The sequence below is a fragment of the Dermacentor silvarum genome, chromosome 3, assembly GCF_013339745.2.
Source record: "Dermacentor silvarum isolate Dsil-2018 chromosome 3, BIME_Dsil_1.4, whole genome shotgun sequence".
Taxonomy (NCBI): domain Eukaryota; kingdom Metazoa; phylum Arthropoda; class Arachnida; order Ixodida; family Ixodidae; genus Dermacentor; species Dermacentor silvarum.
Genome location: NC_051156.1, coordinates 213,301,888 through 213,323,214, shown reverse-complemented (window position 1 = coordinate 213,323,214; position 21,327 = coordinate 213,301,888). Strand labels below are relative to the sequence as shown.

The 21,327-nt window shown below is 51.9% G+C and overlaps 1 protein-coding gene and 1 non-coding gene across 30 annotated transcripts in view; both read right to left on the bottom strand.

Moving 5' to 3' along the window:
* LOC119445208 (polyhomeotic-proximal chromatin protein-like) overlaps window positions 1–21,327 on the bottom strand; it is a 199,065-nt gene that overhangs the window by 80,977 nt on the left and 96,761 nt on the right. The gene's annotated exons all lie outside the window — the stretch shown is intronic.
* Trnas-gga (transfer RNA serine (anticodon GGA)) lies at window positions 17,343–17,417 on the bottom strand. The gene has a single exon. It is a non-coding gene; the product is annotated as a tRNA-Ser (tRNA).

Below are 21,327 nucleotides of genomic sequence, written 5' to 3'. Positions count from 1 at the left end.
AGGGAGGCTCTAAATGCAATCCGTCTCCGTCAGTTTATTATTCCCATTTCGCAAAGTGCACGAAAGCCCGAGATAAACAAAGAAAGAAAAGAAAAGAAAATGAGGGCTGGGCGGCGCACATTCAACACTGAACTGGCGCTCTGATCTATTAAAACGCTAAACAAGAACGAAAAATGGGGGAGTCAACCAAGCCGCGGTGCATCTGCGCTTTGCGTCCGTAGATCAGGATCTTTTGGATAAAGCCTGCTTACACCTGTTCCAGCACATCCACGCCCAAACGTACCCATGATTCTTGTCAGGCACGCCGCAACTTTGTGAGCGAGCAGCAACCGGCGTACGCAACTTCTTTGCCTTTTCGTTGACACCCAAGAAGGGCAAGTATATAAGCGAATACGACGCGGTATTCTCCACCTCCGGCTATGCACCCAGCTCCCGCTGCGCGCGCCCGTAACGGTGACAAGGCAACAAAGAACGCCAAAGCCTGCTAGAGAGACGCTACCACGCCGACAGCTCGTCGTTCGCGCCAGGCAGCCTCGACGGCTGGTACCAACAAGCAGAACGCCAAAATCAGAAATAAGAAGGGCGCGGAACAAAAAGGAAAGAATCCAAGCGCAAAAAGGAACGGTGCCTCCAGAACCCTGATTACGGCAGTTGCCCCCAGGGGCCGCTGTCGTCGCTCCGAACTCTGTCACCGGGACATTCTCACACGCAGTAAAAGGCATAGGGTTATAGCGTCGGGGATGCCATGGCTCCCTTCTTCTATATATCGGTCGGCGCGAAGCGGCGTCGAATATTGCCAAGCCCTGGGGTGCACAACACCCTCCCCCTCGCTTACTTGCTCTCTTCCTCTCTCAGACCCTCCCTGCAAATTCTCGCGCCTGCCAAGGCCTGCCACCCTGAGAAGCAGCAGAGACAAGCAACCACCGCTCGGGACGTGCGCTGCATATATCACATTCCCATATCCGCCGCCATGGCCGCGAGTGGCGCTGGCTAACACTCCTAGGGCCAGTCTACAAATATGTCTACGCAAATACCAAAGGTCACAGTCACTCGAGTGATAGAGAATCGCACGCGTCTTGCGGAGGTTGTGGGTTCGGCTCCCACCGGCGGCAAGTTTCTCCTATTTTCATTTTCTCTCTCAACTTATTGAAAATGTTCATTTTATTCTAAATTTAATCATCACGTCTAATCAACCATACAATTGGAACACGGAGGCACAGACGGCAAGTGCACTGCAGTGTTGTGGGCTCAGCTTATGCTGAATCTTCGGTTGTTACCGAGTGTATAGTGCAAGTACTTTTCTTCTTCTTATGAGAGAAAAAAAAAAAGGATTGCGGCGTGTTATCTTTTTTTCTTCTTCTTTCTTTTCTGGCTTTCACTCTTTTCTTGTTTTTGCACTGTCGTCATCCATTGCAGAAGAGTTGCGAAACAAAAAAAGCGTCGTGTCCCAACTGAACCATGCATGCACGTTCATACTTTCGATAACTTTCGCGCCTTCTCAATTTTCACCCGCCCAGCCATTCCAAGACTTACGTCGCTTTCCAATTTCATCTTCGTTTCTCGACTCCACCCCCTACGTCCCAGCAGTGCCATATTGAACAGAAGCCCAACTCGGGCGCTAAATGCGCACGCTGGTTCCCCAGCCAATAATAAACTACGGCAAGAATGGAAGCACGTGACAGGCCAGGCACACACAGCGAGTATGCTAGTAGGAGTTTGCTATGCAGCGGCAGAAAAAATAGCGAGGTTGAAAAAAAAACAAAAAGGAAATACTACACTTCAAAACGGTGCGAGATTTCGTCTGCTGAAGGGCTAACGTCGTCTGCTCGGAGCAGACGACGCTTCGCGAGCGAGAGAGAACACACCCCGCCGGTTAGCAGAAGACGAAATCTCGTCCACGCACGAGAAGACTCAACGAGGAAGAGAGAAAGATGGAAGAACGGAACAAAGTAAGGAAGCAAAGCGTCAATATAAACACCGCAGGGGTTTCCCCTTGTTTCCGTATTTCTAGCTCGGAAGAGATGAAAAAGAAAGCAGGAAAAGCGAAGCGTTGCAGAAGCGCAAAAAGAAATATAAATGGCAGCAGAGTGAGAGAGAGGGAGGGAGGTCAAAGCAGGGCAGCGCGCTGCAGCGCCTCGCGCGCAGCCTTCGAATTCAATTCCGAGGGGAGCAACCAATCAAATTCCGCCGCGGCGCGAGGTCGGAGATTGCCAATATGCCGGGGCAGCTCTCTCCGGAGCCGATGGGGCCGGCAGAGGCTGGCTTGCCAACGCCGCTCTGTCGGAAAGAGGCGTCGAGAGAACGAAGAGGCCCGCAGAGAACGCAGCGCCTGCCGCCGCTTCTTTCATCTCCGGTCTTATCCCGAGACACTGCCCCCCCCCCCCCCCCTTCTCTCCACCAACTGCGCGTCTTCGTTCTATCACTCCTTTTCTCTTAGTTATCTTCCCTGTAGAAGCCCTTCCGAGCTGCACGAACCGAACCCGGGACGTCGGCGATGAAGAACAAGAAAGATTACCGGGGCTAAAGGAAATAAAATTGGGCGCGTACCGAATGAAGGAAGGCGGGAAGAACAAACAAGCCTCCAATGGAGAAACGAACAAGGAGGAGGCAAACGCGGTGGAAAGCGTCGAGTTTGAAGAAGGATGCGGGAGAAGTGGGGAGAGAGACTACAATGAAGGCAAACAAAAGGATGGAGACGGAGGCGCGGGAGGTGATAGGCAGCGCGAAGTACTGGCGGTCGAGCGCCGCGAGCGCATAGCATATGGATGATGCTGGCTCCTGAGAACTGCCAAGAAAGAAGACGAAGGTGCAAGAAGTTCGTTCCCCACCGGAACGTCGTCGGGCGCGCGAGTCTGTTTACCCTTTACGCTATTCACGAACATCGCACAGGAGGAGCAGCAGGGATGGAATGAGGGTGTGAATGGAAATAAGTGGATTGAAAGAGGGCACTGCCTTCTGCGAGTTGCGTATTGCGTAGCACGGCGACAAGACAAGGGGAAAAGCTAGCAGGAACATGTATCAGGATAGGGCAGCAGATAGCGGGATAGCCAGAGATAACAAGCGGGAGCGTAAAACGTGGACCAAAGAAGAGCTTTGTCTCAATGTACTTGAATACTTTCGCATTTATGTTATCTTTTTGTAGGAGTGCCAGTACGATTACTAAACCGCAGCTCTTTAAATTTAGGCACGACCACAAAAGCAAATGACGAAAGAATGCCACGTGTTTGGAGACGAACACTCAGGGAAATGGAGAAAACGTCATGGATTTGATAGAATCCAGAAAGATAAGACATGCATACATGGCCGCAGGCGTGCCACTCAACTCCAGAAAATATTGCTATGTGATGACGCAACATACACTCACAAACAGATGAAAGTAGTCGAGAATATCTAAGCATATGCACAAGGCATCATTGAGTCACAAAGCACCTCCAAAACGTTGGAAGTGTTTTCGTTAGAAGCGAAGAAGACAAACCAGAACATACAGCGAATGTAAATGTCTGCCATATACAATCACATCACTGCTATCTTTTTTGGACAAAGCTATTCACCCTACGGCATGCACGCAGCACCGGCTTACCAGAACCGGCGCGTTGACAGGCCGCAACTGCACGAATTTCGTTCCGTATTTGGCGTACTCGAAGGGGCTTCCACGTTCGGAGGCGGACGAGTCGTAATGTGAATTCTGCATGATGCATAAATACGAAAGAAACGATCGAAAACGATCGACAGAAACGAACTAAATAATGAATAAAACCGCCCCTTGTCATCCCACATTGATCTTTCATTTTCCCCGCAAGCCCACGTGCAGCCCCCTTCTGTGTTTCAACCTCAAAGCTATTCGAACCCTCCGGTCCCTTGTCCTCCCCCCCCCCCCCCTTCACCATCACCCCTCCTCCTCTGAAATCCCCAACGGGAATCCAGAGTGGATCAGAGCTTAAGGGGAGACGGCGTGGGCTGCATGCACCCAACACCCAATAACCCTCATTCGCTATACCTACACTTAGTTTTGTTGTTGTTGTTGCCAGGAGATCTTGCGAGGAAAATAATAAAATATATACAGGACAGCGACACAAGTTGCGCCTTCATCCCCCACACCCTCTTACATCGCACTAAAATTCTTCTCCTGTTCTTGTTGTGAACGCTGCTGGCGTTGAGGCATATGCGCCGCCATTTCCCTGCTTTTTCCAAACACTCTCGCGCCACGCGAAACAAAACAGCGGGGTCAAAAGACGCCGTGGAGGAGGCTTTAAAACATCGCAAGATCCGAGAAAGAGGGCGAGGAGGTGGAAGTGCATCAAGACCGAATATAAGCGCCTCCCCCCTCCATCAGACGAAAGTGGAAGTTTCGAGCTCCTCCTGACCAAGCCCCGGCAAAGCCACGCAAAAACAAGTATACACGGTGACTTAAAGATCAAAGACGATAACGGCAAAGGAAAACATACCAACAGAGAGCTCACCATAGGGTGCCTTTGCCTAATCTAGTATATAGAGAAGCGGGCAACAAAGTAGACGCTTGAAACAACGAAACAGTAAAAGAAGCGGAGTTAATATTGGCCAGGCGAAACCAGCGCCGCTGTGAGAGCTAGGCTTTAAAGTTGCTCTAACCCCGCCTCCTGTTTTCTCCTCTTTTCGTTCGCGCTAGTCCTTCACTCCTACACACACAGTTGGCGTGGGTATTATACAAACCTCCTCGGGCAATCGCTGGCGCTATATACAGTATATATCCCGAAAGATTATATACAGACGGCGCAACTTTCTTTCGATTGGATGATCTTCCAAGATTCCGCCGCACGAGTCAGAAGATCGTCGCTTACGTTTTCCGAGCTTCTATAAAACTGCGCTCGCGATTCGAAACACGCAACGCGTATTTCTACGCGGTCGCGCCGAGAGCCGCTTATTTCGAGAAAGACGCGGTAGCCAGCAACCGTGAGAAGTTGACGCTGACGCAGGCAAGGCAGATAGCCAGTCGTTATTTTTTCGCGCTTCCCTGGATCCAAAGTCGAGGAGACAGAGTAGGAGCCTTATGGTGGCAGTGGCACCACAAGTACAACACATTTGAGTATACTTAAGTGAAAAAAAAAAAAAAAAAAACATGGAACACAAGCTGAGCATAGCGTATAGGCTAGCTAGTATCATCCTAAAAGAAGACTGGGTAGCTCCCAACAAATTTTCGACCACAGCCTCTTTGTGCATTGGTCATATAGACTCTGGAGCCTATAATAATCCCTTCCCGTTCGCAGCTGGACGGCCAAGGAACACATAAAGACGGGCAGACGGATGAGCCCAGTGGGCGCGATGAGGATATAAATCCTTTAACGGGATAAGATCGGTTAGATCGCAGTGGAATCTCGGCCGACGAGCAAAGTTCTACAAACACAAGCATAAAATAACGTTACTATGAATAATGCAACCAGGGAAGAAAAAATTCGATTTCAGAGGGCCCCGAGGGAAAGCAGCACAATGCAACCGAACGAAGGAAGTATAGAGAATATGGAGAATTCCCTATAGCTAAGTATTGTGCAAAACTTTGCGTGAAACACAGTATTCTATCCATACTTCCTTCACTCGTTCTTTCTTTCCTTCACTCGTTCTTTCTTTCTAAGCGACCTAACCTTCGCTCGGATGATTGTTATCTGAACGGCGTGCCGTGTCCGATTTCTACTTCCTTACTCTCCCATACCGCCGTAACCGCACACGGGCGCGCCCTCGGCTGCGCCTGGCGTACACGTCTTTAGCCTGCAAGCTGGAGGATAATGGCCGTGCACGCAACGTGTGCAACACACCGGGTGAAACACGATTCGGCACGCTGACAGGCTAGGTGGCGCACCGCTCATGCGTGTATGCTGCAAACACGGTAACGTTTTTGCAAAGGCGCGCACTCCCCCACACCCTTTTCTTTTATAAGGGAGCCGCGCTCTTTATCGTAAATATGTGGAAGAGAACATGGCTGGCTGAATGTTTTTGTTGTTTCTTGGCATGTCTGAAAGTAACATCAATGTTAAGAAAATTTGCAGCGACAATGTAGACATAACTAGAGCATAACTAAGGTTAGGTTAGTACGAAAAAGGAGAAATCGTTCGAAGCCAAAAGTGCGAAGTTGAAATAAACCCGTGAAATGTACCCATTTTTAGCTGTACTGGAGGCACCCGCCGAGCGCTAAATCTCGAGTACACTAAGCTGTCATTTTCGTGTCTAAAGATGCGTACAAGAACTGTCGCGCCGCCTATGGGACGAAGAAAGAACCTGTTAGCCAAGTCTAGCCTAGCCCGAAAGCCTAGCCTAGCCTAGCCAGAAAGCCCTAGCCTAGCCTAGAAAGCCTAGCCCGACAAATGTAAAGCAATTCTTCAATAACACCACACGAAGTTCGCAAGTGCATGGTGGCTATACACCGCTGCGCCAGCTCCAGCGTATATATAGCGGAAGCCGCGAAACGTTCCAGCACGTGGCAGTACTTTATTTCATCCATTATCGTGATCGCCGTCGGCGCCATTACCATAATCATCATCCGAGGAGAGGTTGTAATGACCGATATATTTCGTCTCCGACTGCGAACTGAAGCCGCTACAGCCCTCTCCACAGTCCTCCTCTCCCTATTTCCCCTCCCCCTAAAGAGACCTGCACTCTCTCAAACTTCACTTAAGAATGGGGCACGCTCATTGCCTGCATTCTTTGTTCTTCTAGATATCAGACAATGGGAAGACAATAAAATAAGGCCAAAATACGGAAAGAACTATACACACGAGGAAGCGCGCGCGCGCTTAGCCAAGCCAAGCCGAGGCCCCGCGCCGGCTCACACAATCAGCGGATCCCGGGGCAGTTAGTTAGCGGCCTGCATGTGCGCAAACTCGGGGGAAGCTGTAGATAAAAGTGCCGACGGCTCCGGCAACTGTAAGAACGATCGAGAGGGACCCCGAGAAGAAAAGAACGAAAAAGCGAACGTGCACACAGACAAAGTAACGCGGGCATTAGAGAAGCTTTTCGCCGGCCGCTTTAGCCCGCTCGTCGTCGTCGTCCTCGACGACGGCGGCGCCGTAGAATTATCGCCGCGGCGACGGCGCGGGGTCCCATGGCAGCCCGTCGTGCGCCCTGGTAAATGCTTGGGTGGAAGTGGGCGCCGGTGGTGGAGAGGGGGGGGGGGGGGGCAAGGGCGGGCGAGCGTAAAAAAGCCCGAGAAGGATTACCGAAAAATAATGCGCACATAACGAGCACCGACCTCACCCACCCAGAACTGTCCTCCCTCCCGTTCTCCAGGCCGGCCTATCGCCTTCCTCCCACTTCGAGCCGGCGGGGCAGAGGAGGTGAAATAGCGGCCCTGCCAGCTATAGGCTACAGGGTACAGCTGCGCCGGGATGATGCCAGGAGGGCTCCGTGCCTCCGCATCGCTGCCCGGGGATGTTAGTGGGGCCCGAGCGCGACGAGGTATAATAGTCATGCTGCCAAGAGGAGATGCAGCGCAACGTATATTACAAAGACGAGAAGGGGGGAGATATAGAGACACGGACCAGCGTTTTCTGGGCCCGTATTCACTTTTACGCTAGAATTGTTCGTAAGAGCGAAATTCCGGCCAATCTTGATGTTGGAAACATTATTAGCGAAGGCTGCCAGCCAGGCCAATGGCAATGGTGCACTTAAGGCTCGTTCGCACCGGCGACTTGAGGAGGTCGCGCGACAAAGCTGGTCGCAAATGGCTGCTTTTCACGAAACGCGACTGTTTTGGGCCAGTCGCTCACTGCTCGATTTTCCAGTCGAGCGACCGCAGTCGCAGATGCACTGAACCAACAAGGTGCGCAGGAACAAGACGTTTGTGCACGTTGGCGCCTAAATTACGTGGCGAGTAGACGTGAACGGCATCAGTCGTGAGACATTTCGGTGTGGCGACGAGCCGGTCGCACATGTAGGCGTGAACATCAGTGTTATTGAGTAGCTTTTTGGTCGCAAGTCGCAATCGGTGAAAACACCCGTGCACTTTAATTTAGGTGCACGTTAAAAACCACCAGGTGGTCCAAATTATTCCGGAGTCCCCCACTACGGCCTGCCTCATAATCGGACCGTTGTTTTGGCACGTCAAACCTCATAATTTAATTTAAACACACGTACGTCGTTCACTAACGGCAGCAGAAGTATATGACGTCTGCCGAGAATGCTCTTGACGTCAACCTGCGCATGAACGCGTGCTGCTTTCCGGATGTGCACAGCATTCCCGAGAACCATCGAGGGACTGCGACGTTGTAGCGATCGGATCGGATGGGGGACCGACTGCTCACCGAATGACTCCATTGTGCACCACAGGAGCAGCTCTCCATATATATATATATATATATATCTTGTTTGTCTCTCGACCACAGCATTGTTTTCCCACGGGCTCACGGCAGGCGTTCCACCGGCACGCCGCAACAGATGCGCCATACAAATGGACAAGAAGCAGAATATATATATATATATATATATATATATATATATATATATATATATATGAGTTCGGAGTGCGTCGATGTCGACACAGGAGCGCATGCGCGGACGCGCAGACGTGATCCCTAGCTTAGCGCATCAAGAAAGTCGTGACCACCGCCTGTGGAGCGCTGGACAGACAGGAGAGAAGTGGTTCTGTATGAGGAAGGGAAAAAGTTGGCACTATCTTGTGCAGCCCTCGAGGAAGCACGGACACAGACAGGACTCGCCACAGGACTCTCTCTCTCTCCCTCCCTCCTTGCAACCGCGGTGACCACGTGTCCCGTCAGCGACGGTTGGTTGCATCTCTCACCACTGGGTGGCGGAGGGCATAATGGCTGGAGGGGAGTAGCGGAGAGAGGCTCAGACGTGGGAACCGAGCCATTTGACGACTCCGGAGCGAGCCACTCGCATTTGCTCGCAGCCTGCCTGCCTGCCTGCCTCCGCGGTGTGGAGAGCGTGGAAGACGAGCGCTTCTTTGCATCGTGGCACTTTGACCAGCCAGCTCGTGGGTCTCTCCAATGAAGGACAGAAACATAATGGTGCGGAACGAATAACAACAACCAGCGGTGGCGAGTCGGGCGGCGAAAGATGGCTACGGAGGTGCTTCTCTCACAAGCTTTGTTGGACATTTGCCTGCCGTATTCGAAAGGAGAAGGAACTCTCGCTGGTTGCATAGGGAACGACGGCAGGTATCACACAGCATCGGTGGGCACTGGGAAGTCGTCAAAGTTGCTCACGAGCTAGAGCTAAGGTAACAGCGCAAAAGCAGACACAGGACAACGTAACAAGCGACGAGGACAAGAGCCAAATTACCACTTATAGCCATATAGTACATGCACCAATGCTCACGAGGCTCAGCGACAGGCCAACTAGATGATACGACTACAATGACGGCGACTGAGGAAGAGGTATATATGAATAGGTCTGCCGAACAACGGAAAATAATGAGCGAAAATTAGATTGGATTGCAGCGACCCTATGCATAACTGGAGGGCAACTCATGAATGCGTCGCTAATTTCCTAATCTGTAAAGAATGGTATATCGCTCCGACAAAGACGGATATGTAGGACAATGCAGTGCTTCAATTGACAGGTGTAGAGTACATGCGTATGCATGGTGTACATTACAGCGCATGCATGCCTCACTCATACAGAAGGCTCAACCATACACTCGCTTTAAGACATCGCGTCGCTCTACTGTGGATCTACAGCATGTAGGCAAAAGAGGCAAGACTCGGTAAAGGCAAGACGCGAGTGTTTCTCTTCATGAAAATTAAAAAAAGGAGGAAAAGAGAGAGGAGGAGGAAGTTAGGGCTCGGCGATCTATAACCCTTCCTCCCACCCATCCTCCCTCCCGTTACCGCGGATCCGTGCTCCCTCAAGGGCTACAGAACATAGTGCCAACCTTTCCCTTCCACATACAGAACCACTTCTCTCTCTATAACCGTGCTGCGCCCACAACTGTTACGCCCGAGTGGCATCTTTTAAAGAAACCGCGCATCTAGGGGCGCTGGAGAGAAAAAAAGCAAGAGATAAAGCCAGGCGCAGCGTTGTCGGGCACGTATGGAAAGCGGTCGCAAGACAGTTCGGCCCTTTATGATCGGTATGCGACGCAGTAGTGGCCACAAGAGGGCGCCGCCCCTATATACTACGGACAACTGAGCCGTCATCTCCTTCGTGCAATCGAAATAGCGCGCAGCATCCCCTGTGGAGGCGACCCACAGATAGCAGCACACACGATCGGCAATTCGGCGGACGGTTGCCGTCGTCTCTCAGAGCGGATGCATGAGGGCGGATAAGCGGCTCGCTGGCAGCAGCGTGAGAAATGAACTGCCGAAACGCGCGGTTCTATAGCGATAGCGCGGTGCCGCAGGTTCGGCGATAAAAAAGCTCGGATCTGCCCAGACCCGCTCCGCAAGTACGCCCAAACTAAGGCTTCAAGCCGTAATATCGATCGTTTATAGGAAGGGGGAGACCACGACCGTCGCTACATAGTGCTGCCGAATGGAGCTCGAGGCCGCGGGGATATATACCAGGATGCTCGCGCACGAACGTGTTTAGAAGTGCCGAAGAGCGCGCCGCGACAGTCGCACATTGGCTGCAGTGTGGCAATCGCCCCATGAACTGGCAGGGTCGAGTTCTGTTAGGTGCGCAAACTAGCAGGAGAAAATCGTGAGAAAAAAAAAAAAGAAAAAAAAACTGGGCCAGTATATAGAGAAACGTTCTTACGCAATAACTGTTCGTAATCGCAAATGCCTGCCAGTCGTGATGCCGAACATCATTATTACCGAAAGTAACCAGCCAATGGCAGGCACCGCTTACGAACGAAGAGCTTCGTGGATTCGGCCTCTAATTAGTCCTGGTGTGGGCAGCAATGTGGATGTCCCGTCGGCAACCCAACGAAGGAATGTGTGCATGCACTGCACAGGTCGACAGGGTGAGAGAGGTCGGTAGGATAAATGAAATTGCACGGAGGTATAGGGCGAAATTCGATGAGCATAACCAAAATTAAGGAGCTCAAAAAAAAAAAAATGCGAACTTCTTGGCATCTGCTTCAATCGGTATACGACAACTCCGGAAGTGGCTTTCCTTTTTTTCTCGATTAACGTCCAGATAAGATGTCAGACATAGACACGCTCCGTACGGCGACAAGCCCAGGAGCAGCAGACCAGTAAAACGGCTCAATCCACCCGCCGAACCGCGTTCTGCAAGTCGCGAGCTCCCCGGACGCTCGCAGGACGGAGATGGGGCGGCCGCGCGCGGTCGTATCAGATGGCGCGCGCGCGGCCATCCGTCCCGATAAGGCCGAAACGACGGGCCGAGGGGGCGGCGTGATGGCAGCGCAGCTGCTGGACTTGGGACTTTGCGCCCTCCTCCCGCCATCCCTCTCTCGCGTCCCTGTGTTACGTATACTATACGTCTGTCTATGCGTGGTCGTCGTCGCCAGGCGAAACTCTCCTGTCTAGCGGGCGCGGAGGGGTCCGGACGCAAATGGCGGCGTCAGATGGCGCCATACGAGCCGGTCCCTCCCCCCACCCCTCTACCCGGCTGCAGTGCTGGGTGCTGCAGAAATTGCGCGCGCCCACCAGGAACGGCGGCGACGATGGCGCCGGGAGGTGGAAAATAAGCTCGCGCTGATGCGCGAAATTGGTATGCGCGCACGGACCGACCGACAACGCTGCTTATATGCTCCCTGGAGATGTGGTGATTTCTGTCCGGGTTCTATATAGCCGAAGGGCAAAGTGAGAGACACACGACTCCGGGAACAGCTCCGGCGATATCCGTTATCTGCCTGCGGCAAGAATCGCTTATCAGCTTCGGAAGCGTCGATGCAACCGGGCAAATTTGCACGCGAGAAAAACGAAAGGATGCTATAGTTTGATGCGTACAGCCGTGTTAGTTGGAAGCTCGATATAATTTAGTTTTTTTTTTTTCAGCACTTTTCTTTAGAACCGCTGGAAGTATTAATGCGGAGGACCACTCCCTCGATGTACTGCCTGGCTGCACTGCTATAGATATGGCAGTGCTGCCCTCACTCGCTCGTTCTATCACGCCCGCCTTTCCCATTCCTCCGGAATCTGCTGTTCCTTCTGTAATGGGATGGACTTTGGGACGCTGGCAAGCAGAACTAAAGGGCAGAGTCGTCGCAAAAGAACGGTGTGTACGGCAGCGCCCTACGACGAAAATACAAAAATACTACACGCAAGGCCCCAAAATCGATGGGGTTATATCCGAGGCCCGGGTGACGTAGAGACAGAGGAGCGTGGGGGGTGGGGCGCTTGGAGTTGGCAGGCAACGAAAAAGAGAAGGAAACACAATGCACAACGACGGTAGGCCCGAAAAAGAAACAAGCAGAAGCGGTGGGGGGTGTCCAAGCGGGGTCTGGGACTTAGACGGCACGGCACGGCAGAGGGAGCAAAAGCGGTCGGCGATTAGGCTAATCCCGGGCCTGAACCCCGGCCGCTCCTTCCCATCCTTCGGAACCGTTAAGTCGGCTTCGCGACGTCTTTCGTGGTTTAATCGCCGCCTACCAGGACGCTCAACCCTGACTATATCACGTTATACCAACGCACTTCGCATAAGGCGGGCACGGGAGGCGAGGTGCGGAGGCAATCGGCACATCCGGTAGCCGGTCATAAATAACGCTGCCGTGCCACGCGCAACGCGTGAAGCCTACTTCTATCCCATCGACAACGGCATTGAAGAATTGCAGTGGTAGCGCACAAAACAAGTCTCGCGTTCCCTTAAAAGACCTTGGCGCACGTGTAAAATATCGTCTGTGGCACTGCGCATGCGCCGAGCGCTAATTATTTTTGTACATTTAAAGCAGATTATAGCCCCGCTCCTCGAACTTGTCTCTGCTTGTTCTGAACCTTCCTATTAGAAAATTATCTCTATGCTAAAGGGCTTTTATCTTATACCTACAATAGCGTCAGCAGCACTGCGCATGCGTAGAAACCCATATTGGCTCGGGCCTTTCTGCAAGCATTGTCGATAACGTATACGCTCACTCTGGGGATGCTGTTACTCCCCTTACTATACCGGGGAACTTCAGCTACTCTCCAGGAGCTTGCGCCCCGCAGCGACGTAAACTTGTCTTTTGCCCTTACTTATACCGGTGCACTTCCTACACGCCACCGTCGTCAGTGCTTTTACCCCTTCGTAAGAAAGAAGGGGACGACAGTTTCATCGGCAAGAGTTGCCACGGGAGCGCGCTGTTGTCGGCTGAGCCTCCCGCTACGCGGCGCTGCTCGCGGTAATAAAGCGAGAAAGCAGAGCCACGCAACCGGTGCTCGCATCCCGGCAACGGCGCGTGTGTAAACAGTAAGCGTCGAGCCCGAGGAAGCTGCGAGAGCTCTACCTTGCTAACGAGCAGCGAAAGACTTGTTTCGGGGAGGATTCTCCAAAAAAGAGGAATATAACACGGTGGAGGGGAAGTTCAGTGCGGAGACAGAGGCTTAAATTTCGCAGCGTCCCCTCTGTTTGCACGCAGAAAGAAGGAACGGAGACAGAGAAAGCGAATCCCCCCCCCCTGCGTACCGGCGTAAGCCATGCCACGCAGCACTGTGACACCAAGGAGGCGTGCTCAGAGGTTGTCGAAGGAACCAAACAAGAGGAAGTGTCGAGTTCCAGCCAACTTATTTCGCTATCGGTCGGTTTCAAACGGGAGCGATTTACAAGAAGCGCACCGTTCACCCTGTTTTTAAGTTTCTGCGACCACATTTGCGAACAAGTGGAGACGGTACTGTTTCGTCCTGAACAGGTCGCTTACAGAACACTCGCCCCGGCGCTCGCCCAGCGTGAACCCGACGACCGGTTTGAGGCCCGACAAGCCGATTCGACGCGACTTTATAGCGTTCAAGTAAACGTAGCTACGGACCACGGATAACAGTCAGCGGTGTTCGTGTTTCCTTTCTGTCGGCCCCGTTGTGCATCACGCTGGCCGAACCTGGCAAATCACGGGTCGGCGAGTGAACGCAAAGAGGAAGGAGTTGAGTTCGGCGGGACAACAGGGACACGCACGCAATAGGCCTTCGTCAACAGCGAAGGGGACAATGGTGACAGTATCGGTGGACGGCAACACTACCAACGCCGGAACTATCGATCCCGGACTAAAAAGCGTGCCACATCTGAGACTATACAGACCGAGGCGCCGTCGGCGGCGGCGGCGGCGACCGAGGCGGGAGAGAGAGAGAGAAAAAAAAAAAAGGCACCGTGCTTTGGAAGCCCGCGAGCGCGTACATATACCCCGTTCTCTTTTATCGCCCCCCGCAGAGGACTTCCCAATCTCCGGGAGCTGCTTCCTCGCCCGCTGTACGGGCACCGGCTGTGCGTGCGTGTGTGTGTGTGGGCCTGTGCGCGTGTGAACGGCATGCCTCCCAGATAACCCCGCCCGGTCGCCGCCGCCACCCCGGGAATATCGTATCTCGCCTCGTTGCCGGCCCCGTAGTGCCTCCCGCGAGCCTGCAGCCAGCCCTACTCTATTCTTCTCGTCAGTTCCTCTTTCCTTCTCTTGGCCTCTGTTTTTCATCGATTCCAAGTTCTTCTACTCGTTCCACGAAGGGCTGCTGCTTCTGCTGAGGAAGCGCTACGGTTCCCAAATGTTCAGGGCAATGACACCGCCTTGCTGATGTGACGAAACCGTGGAACGCGTGAAGTGTGCGCGCGCGTGCGATGATCCGAATAGGCGCGCACGCAAGTAAAATCCAAGATGAAATAGAAAACTCTGACGCCAACTAATAGCGCCGACTGTATGCCTAAAGCGACACTGGGAAAAGAAACTGCCCGATGTCTTCTTGTGAAACAGAAAGCATCGGCCACTCGTTCGAAAGCACAGAAGAATCCTTACGTCAAGTGCATGTATTTAGAACCACAGAAAATTGAGCTACTTGGTAGGGAATTGTCGTGAAAGAAGTTAAGGCGTGCAGACATGGACACAAGAGAACCAGACAACACAAACGCCGTCGTTTGTGCTGTTTGGTTCTCTTGTGTCCGTGTCTGCACGCCTTACCTTCTTTCACGATGACATGTGGTATTCTATACCTTATGTATACAGGCGGGCACAAGCTGATACGTGCTACATATTTCTCGTATTTAATAATGCACCTGGAATTACTTTCATCGTTACAGCGCAACAAAGAATCCAATGAACTGTATTGCAAAGTTAATTAATGCATTTTTGGTAATTAGTCTTCCGAAGTTCGCGTTATTCGTGGCAAAGTATGTCCACCTCGCCTGCGGGATTGTCTTTAACAACGCCACGTTCGCTGCGCTCATTACTTCTTTTTTAATTTAAAACATCTGTACGATCTCACAAAAAAAAAAAAATCTGTATTGATCCGAGCAGACACCGTAAAAATCCATGACGTCACTGCAAGTTGGTGCGCGAACTTCAAGGTGACAGCGCCACCAGTCTTAAGTTTTGCTTCTTTTCTGGCTTACACTATTCTCACAGTAAGAGTGCCTTTGTTGGTATTGTGCAAGGTTAATTCACGAATGCAGCTATGTACGGTAGGAGTGAGGTCAATCCAAACTAAACACGAAGGAAAGACATCGTCTACCAGGCTTTCCAGTTTGCGACTAACCCAATAGGCGCCAAAGTTGAATTCAATAGCACTGTTTCAAAAGCAGCGCTGAACAGAAAGAAGCACGAAAGTTCACCGTTCCCTATCGGTTAGTATACACTATACGAAGAAGAGGCATCTATCCTACCTATCTTTCCTGCTATATGGTATTTTCTCTCTCTCTCTCTCTCTGTCGAACGCATCACTTAGAACGCAGATTACAGCTGAAACCATGGCCGCCAAGTGCACTAGGCAGCTATCCGATAGCATCGGCCAAGTTAAAGCCATAGCCTAAATACGAAGCACCGAAAGACAGCAGCCGACCTTCCATCTTACTTTTCGTCATTCTCTTCGGCGCACGATCTTAGCAACGCAGCAACACCGCAGCGTTGCAGTCCGTGCCACGTGACTGACTTCGCTTGCCCCCGCGGCTCCGCTCACTTTTTTAATTTAAAGCGACTCTTCGGATCTGATCCCAAGCGTACAGCGGCATATGGCTCCACGCAGAGCCGCCTGAGATCACTGCACAGCTGGCGGCCATATTTGAAGGTCCGGCTATCCCCGTGTACAAGCTCGGGCAGAGCACAGGCCGAAATCCAAATCGTCACAAGTCGAGCAAGAACTTACCCAGCCAACAGCACCGAGCAAAGAAAGAAATAAAACCAGCAGAGAAGAAGGAAGAAGAAAGTGGAACAATTCTTTTAAAAGCCGAGGAAGCTGGCGCCGTATGCAGCAGCAGCAGGACAGGCCGGCAGGGCGCCTTCCCCAGGGATTTCGAAGAAACGCCGTTTGATTTGACGTTCCTAAGCGTATTCGCCTGCTTAGAGCGTGAGCTGGTGTGGAGGGCCGGCGGGTGGGGTGCTTCAGAAGAGCAGTATTGGTGGCTACGTGTGCGCGATATCGATGGGGCCGGTTGGCGACGTTTTCTTCGGCCCCATCGTTTCTTGTACATACATTCGTCTCTGACTGGGGCGTACACAGCTCAGCTCACGTTCGTGGAGTGCAGCGTCGTCGCCACAAGTGCTCTGCTGGCGCTCAGTGCGTCAGAGTGACAGGCCAGCCGCTGAGGACGGGAAGGGGGAGGGGGGGGGGGGGGGCAAATCAGCCGGCCGCCGGTTGAGCGGAAGCCCTTTTTCCTTCGTCCACTGCTCTGCCACCCTCCGCCCTCTCTCTCTCCCTTTGAGGGCTGTCTCGTGCGGGAGTGTTTTTCCTTTCCCCATCCTCCTCTTCAAAGCGACCGCTCGGCTTCGATCAGTAATAAAATGGGAACAAGAGGGCCAGCTTGATGACATTTTTAACAGCGAAGCTGTTTAAAAGCAAGCCGTAATTTGTGGTGCGTATCAAGAATCTACCAATAAAGAAAATAAAATAATATTTCTTGCCGAAGCGGGATTCGAGCCTGCGTAACCGCGATCCCAAAGCGAGCGTCGTAACCACTAGGCTATACAGCCACGCTTACAGAACATGTATTTATGCGAACCATATGATTGCGTTCGAGCGTCGTCCACAGCTGGTGCGTTCGTACGCTTGTGCTCTGCGAGGTGAAAAGGTTTTGCGCGCTACGACTGCGAGAGAGAGAGAGAGAGAGAGACGCATTCACGGAGCGGGTCTCCTGGAACGCGGTGTCGGCATTGGAACGCGGTGTCGCTGTTGCAAGCTGCGCTATGCAACGCGCAATGACGGACGTAAGTCAGAGACGCGCGAAAAGAAATTATCATCATCATGAGTAAAGGGAAAATGAGACATCCACCCAAATGTAGCAATTGCTACAAAGGAAACCCATACGGGTTCCTCGAAAGAAAGCCTCGCAGTTGAAGAAAAAGTTGTCCTGGTCCGGGACTCGAACCCGGGACCACCGCCTTTCCGGGGCAGCCGCTCTACCAACTGAGCTAACCAGGCGGCTTGGAGATGGCAGGGCGAAGTCGAATTTGTCAACAACTCGAAGCAAAGGCAAGTGTTTGACGTAAAATCATCATGATTATGAGTGACGTCAAATCATCATGAGTAATACGATCAAAAGTTCGCGCGCATTTCCGGCAAATGCTTGATTCCGGTCACGCGTTGATTCCGGCCACGCGTTGCGCGGCCGAGTGAAAGGTTAAGCGTAATTCTTTCTCTTTGTCCTTTTCTATTATTTGTTTTTTCCTGGGCGTCAGGGTTTTCAGGAGTGAAAGGTGGCAGTACCGAGCTTTCGGCGTGCTGTTTTTGAGTGTGCACGCGTGCGTGCGTGCGTGCGTGCGTGCGAATTACCGGGTTTTTTTTTTCCTTAGGAAACACCGGCCAGTGTTCGGAAGGCCACACGTCTTTGCTATCAGTTCCATTCCCTATAATTCAAAATTACTACTCCGAAAATCAGTACAGCACAAAATTCGGCAGGTGGTGGAGGGGAGGTGGGCACGCCGCAGAGGAGGACACCTGGAGGAAACATCAACCGAAGAAAAATAGCCACTCGAGGAGCCAGCCAAATGTGAACCGCGTATGAATTAATAACGCAGCGACGTTCCACCGAAAAGAAAGGAGCAAGAAAATAGACAGGAAAGAAAGAAATAAAGAAAAGAGAATGGAGTTCAACTGATTCTACTTCGAGCCAGCAGAAACAGAAAGTATCCATTTCTCACTCCCTCGCTTCCCCCTCTCACTTATCGTTTTTCAATTCTTTAGGAGACTGATTTCCACGCCTGCGACGAGCGCCCGTATAAAAGCCGTAGATATATTTTAGAGCGGTTCCAGGCGTACTTATGCGGCTTCCCGTTTATACATCCCGCTGTCCTGGTGCGACGTCTTGCGTGGCAGTTCCGCGCCCAAAGAAGCATTTGAGCGGAATGAATTTCGCGCGCGCAGTCGCCGCTCATGCGGACGGTGTTAAGATTCGTGAACCAGAGCTATCCCAAAATGAGTGGAGAGAGGGAAAGGGAGAGATGGCGACGGAAAGCGAATTGAACCAGAGAGTGCCATGGGGAAAAAGCTAGAATATAAACGAAGCCTTGGTTAGGAGGCATCGAGGATTGCAGGAAAGGAGAGAACGGAGGGAGAGGGGGGCCAAATGAAGAAGAATGATTGCCGTGCGACCGAAACCTCAACTTCAAACGTGAAGATCGAAGTAAGCAAGCAAATGGAGAAGAACGCGGAGGCACGGCGTACAAGAAGCACATCGTGACGGCGCACAAACAGATCGACGCACTGGCGCCCTTCCCTTCTATGGTAGACGAAGGGAAGCGTGAGGAAGAGGGAAATGGGGAGAGTGGGAGTCATCCTCCTCCCCCTTTTCGTTGCGGCAGGAAAAGGGAGTGCGGTATTAAATTCTGTGAATGGGTGCCATTTACTTTTTTTACTATACCGTTCAGTGTTGGTTACATTTTTCTTTTCCTGCGCTTGAACGCAAGCTGTATCGATTTTGTTTCAAATTTGATTTAATGAAGCCACCACGCCGGAATTGGCGGCGCGCGCCTGCGGCTAGCCGGCTGTTTCTGATGGCGTCGGTGGGAGTATACGCTGGATTATGGATATCTTTTTTTTTTCATTAGAGGGCGCTTTTTAAATACCTCGCAGTGTTTCTAATTTGTACTTAATCGTCCAAAGTGCAGCGGCCAGCCAACTTTCGCAACAAGAACAGAGAGATTGAGAGAGGGAGCAGCGACCTCAAGGAACAGAAATCCGACAGGAGTTGAGATACATAGTTGATTAAACGGAGGAACGAAAAACGTTCCGAAAGACGACTGAAAAGAAAAGAAAAAAAGAATGGGGGGGGAGGCAGAATTATTAGATTAGGCGAGCCTGATTGTCTGTCGAGGACCGACCGACAGATGCGAGAGAAGGCTTGCGGTTGGCATTCAGACTGCGCGACGTAATGGGAGTGCGCAGATTAAACCTGATCGGCGTTCGAATAACTCAGGGCGCCCGAGATTCGAAGTGCGGTTTCGAGAGTACGACCTCACGATTACAAGAACACGCATATTCGGACGAGACGTGTTTCAATCAAGCTCACGCATGCGGCCTCTGGCCGATTAGTTTATCGCCAGAGTTAATTACCCACAGCTGCCGCTAGGGCGAAAGGTGGCGCCCCCCATCTATGCGTAGTAACCACTATACTAGGGTCATAATGTGCGCACTTTGCCCGTGTCGAATTCGCTATCTCGCCTGCTCTGATTGCCTGAGAAGACGGTTGAATCTAATTTGAGTGGCTACTAGAACAGCATGCTGGTGAGATGCAGAATGCTCGGATCGCGTTGCATGTGGCTTCGGCAAAATGTGCCGATGCTTGTGAAAATAAAGCTTTCTTGCTACAAATCGCATTGGATTTGTCGTATAAAAGTAAAGGAAGAAAAAACACGATAGGGACAGGAGCACAGCGAACGTTAACCTTCTGTTTCTTTCACATATAAGCGAAACGCCTGCAGTATGATGTCGAGAATTAATATTTAGCGCACCCTAGCGCGAGAGCATGAAGATTCTGATCAGTACTGTTTTCCTTAACATAGCAAAACAGCGGATACATTGGTAAGCACTAAACAGTGTTCACAAGATGCGACCCATTTCTCGCAACACCGTTGCTCGGCTCAGTGTGCCCCGGCTTTCTGTAAAGAAGGTACCCCCTCCCCATTTCGCAGCATTGCAAAGCTAGAGACGCTGGAATCATCAGCCTCTCTATAGCAGTACTTGATACAATATCGGAGCGTCACCTTTTCTTCCAGGTAATTGCAAGGAGCACTAGGCTTGTCCCCACAGTGACTTTCGCATGCAGCTATGCTAACTCCTACTAACACATATGCACCGGCCTTGTTCAGCAGCTGCACACGCGTTGTTACTTCCGATAGACGTCAACTAGCCACTCCCTAATGCACTCCCGCCGGAGTCGTTTCGGACTCGTACGTCTCATCTGAGTCCGTTCTAGTCAGGTAGCAGAAGGAGACGGCTAGCAGGAAAACACTGAAGTACTGAAACCAGAACGTAACGCAGTAAAGATCGGAGAGGGAGTCCGTGTGACATTGAGGAAGACGAAGAAATCGGAAGGCAGGCGGGAACATCGGTGACGTTGAAAGGCACTGCCATCAAGAGCGAGACAAGACAAGGACGAAATGCGGAGTAAAAAAAAAAAAAAGAGAGAGAGAAATCCTGGGCATGACGGCGGCGGCGACGAAGACGCCGGAGGGGGGATCCGCAGCTCTTTTGTCCGCAGTACAGCGCGTCGTAATTGCAGCCTCCGCGATCAACTTCAGAAACATTTTCAGAGCTAATTGCGGAGGCCACGCTCCGCTGTGCTGAGTACGGTGAACGCCACCTAGGTGGCGTTGGTAGTGCTTCTTGATGCCAGCGTCCCTTCGAATGCTGGCATCGAGGCGTCGTAGTGCTGAGACCACCGAAGCGTTCACTGTCGGTGCGCGTTAAGGCCGGAATACATGGAGCGAATAACCGGCGTCCGAGCGAAGAACTTCGTCGGGCGGCGAACGTCCGACGGCCGGCGTCAAGAAATTTGCCGTCCGCAGCCGATCTGCCTGTCCAAACATTTTCGTCGGGCGAACGCCGCCGCCGGAAGCGTCTAGCGCGCAGCGGTGGACGACAGCCAATCAGGAGGCACTAGTTCCGGTCGCAATGCATGCTGGTGTTTCGCGCGCGCGCGCCTTTTCGCGTCGTCTGCAATCGCGTTGGTGTTGCCGTGTCTGCATGTCTCTGCACCGATTGAGTAGTTCCTAGTATGATCTCTCAGGAATCGCGTTGTATTTGTACATCCCATATCCGCTGATCTGCGAGGAAACAGACAAGCAGTGCAAGCTCTCTACAACAACCTTCAACAGAAATCTTCTGATCTCAG